Below are 6500 nucleotides of genomic sequence, written 5' to 3'. Positions count from 1 at the left end.
TTTCATTATACAGTATGACAATACAGTGTTTCACTGTATAGTATGATGATACAATGTTGCGCTGTGTAGTATGATGATACAATGTTGCGCTGTATAGTATGATGATACGATGTTTCACTATACAGTATGACGATACAGTGTTTCACTGTATAGTATGATGATACAATGTTGCGCTGTGTAGTATGATGATACAATGTTGTGCTGTATAGCATGATGTTACAATGTTTCGCTGTATAGTACGATGATAAAATTTTGCGCTGTACAGTAGGATGACACAATGTTGCACTGTAACAGCTAATGCTTTCATGTATAACTCCATCTACGATAGCTGGCGAATGTGTTGATGTTTCTGTGTGTGTGTGCATGCGTGCGAGTGTGTGTGTGTGTGTGTGTGTACTTGCTGTACATGTGCACGTATATTTGTGTTGGGAGTTGGGGATCAAAGATGTATTGTGTACCTTTCATTTCTCACCTGGGAACAATTCATCTGTTAAATCCTGTTTTGTTTGCATCACATAATTCTGCAGGACTGTTTATTATTCACTTGTTGCTAATTTCAGCATTTCTGTTATAAATATAAAGACAGACAGACAGACAGACAGACAGACAGACAGACAGACAGACAGATAGATAGATAGATAGATAGATAGATAGATAGATAGATAGATAGACAGATAGATAGATAGATAGATGAGACCAGCATCTCTAAATAAGATTGTGTGTGTGTGTGTGTGTGTGTGTGTGTGTGTGTGTGTGTGTGCACGTGTACATGTGCATGCATATTCGTGCTGGGGGAGGTGTGTGTAGGTTTGAATATATGCACATACATTGGTGGGCATGCATGTTGGGTGTGCTAATGTTTTAATCATCACAGAGTCGAAGTCACTCAAATTGACAAGTTCCATCTCTGCCTTTCCGGTTTCCATCCGGACTAGACAGCAGTATGATAATGCCGTTCTGGGGGCACTTCTCAGAGGATTAACGCAGATTAACATTCGATGGTTCATTTGAACTGGATGCGGGGATGTGGCCATGGCATGAGTTTACAAAGGGAAGATGAGCAGGTCAACAGGGGGATAGAGAGGTATTATAGTTACATTAATACATCGTGTTTACATCGTATTTCATCAAACGTAGAACCGCCACATTTGCTAAATCTGAGACAAGGGTCTCTATCTATCTATCTATCTATCTATCTATCTATCTATCTATCTATCTATCTATCTATCTATCTATCTATCTATCTTTCTTATCTATCTAATGAGGTATGAAGTTGGCCAATAGGGGCAGTACACATGGGGATTTAAATGGACCCGTCAGGATAAGGGTGTCTGTCAAGACTCATCAAATGAAAGAGCCTATTGAAACTGGATCGGAGACGGATCCACTTTCACTTCGCGTGTGAGCAGATCCGTTTCCTCAGCAGAAAACCGTTCCGTTTCTCCAGTCTGACGAATCCATGGGGGGGGGGGGGGGGGTAGCGTGATCCTTCCACGCGCTACGTCCCCCTGGGGAAACCCCTCACTGTCAGGTGAAAAGAAGCGGCCGGCGACTCCACATGTATGGGAGGAGACATGTGGTAGTCTGCAGCCCTCCCCGGATCGGCAGAGGGGGTGGAGCAGAAACCGGGACGGTTCGGAAGAGTGGGGTAATTGGCCGGATACAACTGGGGAGAAAAAAAAGGGGGGGGGAGAAAAAAAAAAGGGGGGGAAGAGGGAGCGGTGGTGGTAGTGTCCCAAAAATAAACAGATTTCTTATTCATAACTATCAATAACTTGACCTTTGATATTCAAATTTTGCAAAATGTATTCTGATCTCATTTCAATTTGGGGTAATAATTCATAGTGAGCCGGATGAATGTTTGCACGGAGGCCATTTGATGTTGCGACTCTTTGTTCTCATTCGTTTGGATGCAGCATGGCCTCGTGACCACGAGGTTGGACAGCTTTACTTCCACACCATGTTAAAGGGTGGGTGGGTGTGTGGTGAGGGGGGAGCTGAGGAAAGAAACAGCTCCCTCCTCAATACATAGTGCATGAGCTGCTGTCAGAGGGGCGACTCCTGAGGCGGAAGCCTCCCCAGCATTTCAGCGCTCCATCAAACTATGGCGAGATGAATGCGATGTGCATTCACATGGAAACCCTTCCAGGGGTCCCGTACATACCCCCCCTACACCTCTCCCACACACCATTGTCGAGTTTTGTCCGCCCGTCCTTTATTCACTCGGGAGTGATCTGCGGCGTGAAGACATGAAGCTTCCTGTGATGTTTTGTCAGGCCTCCATCTGCACGCCGCCTTTAAATAACCGCGCCGCTGCGGAGCTCGAACCCCGGGATGAACGGCCCGAGCAGCAGCATTCAGAGAAAACCTCCGTGGGTAAAGGGAACATCTAAATTTGCTCACCCGAGTCGACATGTTGTAGTCATTCTACTGCTGAATCCACTTCCTGTCTTGTGCGTCCAGCTCCACCCTGGACCGTATGAAAAGGGTGGAGGCAAAATGGCTAAAGCTCAAAGAAACCCCAACTACATACAGGTCGCTGCTGTAAAGCAGACATCATGAAGCCGGGCGGCACGGCGGCGCAGTGGTTAGCGCTGTCGCCTCACAGCGAGGAGGTCCTGGGTTCGAGCCCCGGGGTAGTCCAACCTTGGGGGGGGGGGTCATCGCAGGTCGTCCTCTGTGTGGAGTTTGCATGTTCTCCCCGTGTCTGCGTGGGTTTCCTCCGGGGGCTCCAGTTTCCTCCCACAGTCCAAAGACATGTAGGTCAGGTGACTTCGCCGTACTAAATTGTCCCTAGGGGTGTGTGGGGGGGGCTGTGATGGACTGGCAGTCTGTCCAGGTTGTCTCCCCGCCTGCCGCCCAGTGACTGCTGGGATAGGCTCCAGCATCGCCACAACCCTGAGTAAGGATCAGTGGTTTGGATAATGGATGGATGGCTCATGAAGCTGACAAATGGGTAAGGGACTCTTACAGACTTGTGGCTATTAAGTTTCAGTCTATGGGTGTCGCCATGGGGGGGGAGGGGGGGGGGCTCGCAAGGCTGGATCACTGACTGGCCAAAGGGGGCAACTTCCCCGGGGCCCAAGAGGCACCAGATTCACCATACGTCACCTGGCTTGTGATAATTGTGTCAATTTAAATGTGGCCCAGTGGTCAGCACCGTGGCCTCACAGCAAGAAGGTCCTGGGTTCGAACCTCCGGCCGTCCCGGGTCCTTTCTGTGTGGCGTTTGCGTGTCCTCCCTCGTCTCTGCGTGGGTTTCCTCCGGGTGCTGCGGTTTCCTCCCACCCACGCATGTTAGGGTTAACACTCCTGCCTGTGCCCCTGAGCAAGGCAATGGAAAGAGGAAGGGGAGTTGGTCCCGGGGTGCAGTACAACAGGATGGGGTTAAAGGCAGAGAACATCCACTGCAACGACGCCGGTCTTAAGATGGACCCGTATCCAGGCTTTGCACATATATAGTGTACACAGAGTGGACGGTTGTCGGGTCGGGGGCGGGGGGGGGGCATCATACATGTTTTACCCCAGAGCCCCCTGGCAGCTTAATCCGGCCCCTGGGGAGTGGGGTGGAACATTCGACCAACCCCAAAAAACCCCAACTGAAGTGTCTTCGGTGCAACCAAACTGAAGTGACCTCTGGAATAAACCGAGCTCCTGGTCACGACCACGTGTGCTTCTACGCCCGAGATGCTCTGCATTATTCAGCCGTCCTCCCAACCAATAACACCTTTTAGTACACTGTAAAGGACCGCGTATTCACAGCCACCGTCGGTCAAAGGCCGGCTCGCATAAGGGATCCTGCTCTCGGAATAACATGCTAATTTATTTTGGGTGGGGGGGGGGATGGTCCACACTAACACAGCTCAATCTGAAAATGCTGCCATTTCCTTCTGTTTTGGACTTCCACCTACATGAAGCCAGCACCTCTTCCCAGAGAGCAAAACTGCTGTGGCCCGGACCCCGTCCCACACCCGGCCCACATACCGCGTGGAACGACGGCACTTGGGCGGTCCGCTCCTGTTTGCCAGATCCGGGCCAGAACCAAGCCATAGCAATGCCGCATGTGCCACATATTTGCCAAAGGTGGCCATATTTGTTTTGTGATATTTGGGCCATATTCATCATTCACCGAACGGGGCCACTTCAGGGTCACATCCAGACCACATGTTGCCCAGAGCACCGCGTCTTTGCCAAAAAAGGCCCCGTGTGGTTTGGCACATTTGGACCATATTTGCTGTCATACATGTGGGCCACTTCAGGCTCACATCCGTTTTGTCAGGGCCAGAAGAAGGCCAGCAGTGCCGCATCACTGCCCGAAGTGGCCCATCTCCGGATGCTGTCTGGGTGGCCAGCGAAACTGGGAGTTTTTGGGGAAGGCTGTCCAAAGTGGGCTGGTTTGGAAAGGCCGGTACTGTGTTGCCGTTTGGACGGGGAAAACAGAGCTTTTGTGCTTACGCAACAGCAGGACCTCAACACCTTCTCAGCGTTTAAATGTGGACGGCAAACTTTTCAAAAACGCTCGGGTGATTCAACCCCTTCTTCCCGTTTCTCCCACGAACAGGCCTGATCAGATCTCTTCAGATCCCTGTGAATTCAGTCTGGAAGACCACACCACACCACACCACACCGAACCACACCACACCACACCGCACCGAACCACACCACACCACACCACACCACACCACCGAGTGACAAAGCAGAATCCTCACTTTTCACAAGTCTCCCTATGTGCACGACGTTGTGTTATGAAAGACACAAACCGATGCTGGTCTGAGACAGGACCTGAAGCCTTTAAACCCCTGGTCTGGGGGGGGGGGCTTCTGCATGCAGCGCCATCCCAGCATCCATGTTTCTTTTTCTTTTTAATCGGACCCCCCCCTCCCCTTTTTTCTCCCTAATTGTACTTGCCCTATTACCCCACCCTTCCGAGCCGTCCCGGTCGCTGCTCCACCCCCTCTGCCGAACCCGGGGAGGGCTGCAGACTACCACATGCCTCCTCCCATACATGTGGAGTCGCCAGCTGCTTCTTTTCACCTGACAGTGAGGAGTTTCACCGGGGGGACGTAGCGCGTGGGAGGATCACGCTATTCCCCCCCCCCAAACAGGCCCCCCTACCGACCAGTGGTGGCGCCAGTGCAGCGACCAGGACACAGACCCACATCCAGCTTCCCACCCACAGACACAGACACGGCCAACTGTGTCTGTAGGTAAGACGGGGATTCGAACCGGCGATCCCTGTGCTGGTAGGCAACGGAATAGACGTCTATGCCACCCGGACACCTCAGCATCCATGTTGAACTCTTTCACTGTCACAGTCAATTGTTTTATTTCAAACTGGGGGATCGCTTTGTCTCCGCTTGTCTGTCCACCCCAGAAGAGCGGTCCTTCCTCTCAAGCTCTTCCCCCCCCCCATCCCCCCCCCCCATTTCCCCCCCTCCCCCCCATTTCCTCCCCCCTTGAAAAGGTTCTTGCTGCAGCTCTTCCTGATGCAAATGCAGGTTCTGATAGTGCCCGTGGCCACTCTGCCACGTACGGTATCTCCCCGTGTGACCCTGAATTAACCCCCGGAGAGCGGAAGTGTGATTCAGCGCTTTACAAATAAACCTGACCTGGTGTTTGGTCACCGGGTCTCCAGCACCACGGGTTTGATTCCTTTCAGCCCGCGAGAGCCTTTGACACTGCAGATAAGCGGCTAATTAACCGCTGCCCGACTGATTCACTGCACCGCCAGACAGGAGGGAGGAAGACAATGAGGGAAGTGGGTGAGCCGCGTCACCCCCCGTCTAGCCATCAGAGACGAGGGGAGCGGAGGGGGAGAGAAAGGGGGGACGGCCGGGGATCTCCAGAGGAGCTCGTCAGCGTCTCAGCGGCTTGTGTTTACTCCCAGTGCAGCTGCTGCTCTGGCCGAGCGCAGCACACCCACAGAAACCAGAAGGCTGCAAGACCGGCAGAGAAACCACTTGTAACTGGAGGCCGCTTGAAAACATAATAACTGATCTGTCACCCCAGCGGGGGGGCAGGGAATCTGCCACACCGGGGGCGGGGGGGGGGGGGGCGGAGAACCTCTCTGATCTCTGATTGGGACTGAGATGAGCTGGACTATAAAACTACTGAGCCCCGTCTGAACGAGCTGTGCGCACACACACACACACACACACACACACACACACACACACACACACGTGTTTGTGTGCATGTATGTGTGTTTGCATGTGTGTTTGTGTGTGTGTGTGTCTGTGTGTGCGTGTATGTGTGTGTTTGCATGTGTGTGTTCGTGAGCATGTGTGTTTGTGTATGCATGTGTGTGTGTGTTTGTGAGTGCGTGTACGTGTGTGCTTGTGTTCATGTGTGTGCATGCTTGTGTGTGTACATGTGTGTGCGCATGTGTGTGCGCATGTGTGTGTGCGCATGTGTGTGGGTGCATGTGTGTGCGCATGTGTGTGTGTGTGCATGTGTGTGGGTGCATTTGTGTGTGCATGTGTGTGTTTGTGTGTATGTGTG

Source organism: Lampris incognitus, chromosome 8 (genome assembly GCF_029633865.1).
Source record: "Lampris incognitus isolate fLamInc1 chromosome 8, fLamInc1.hap2, whole genome shotgun sequence".
Classification (NCBI taxonomy): Eukaryota; Metazoa; Chordata; class Actinopteri; order Lampriformes; family Lampridae; genus Lampris; species Lampris incognitus.
Note: the sequence above shows the minus strand (reverse complement) of the source record.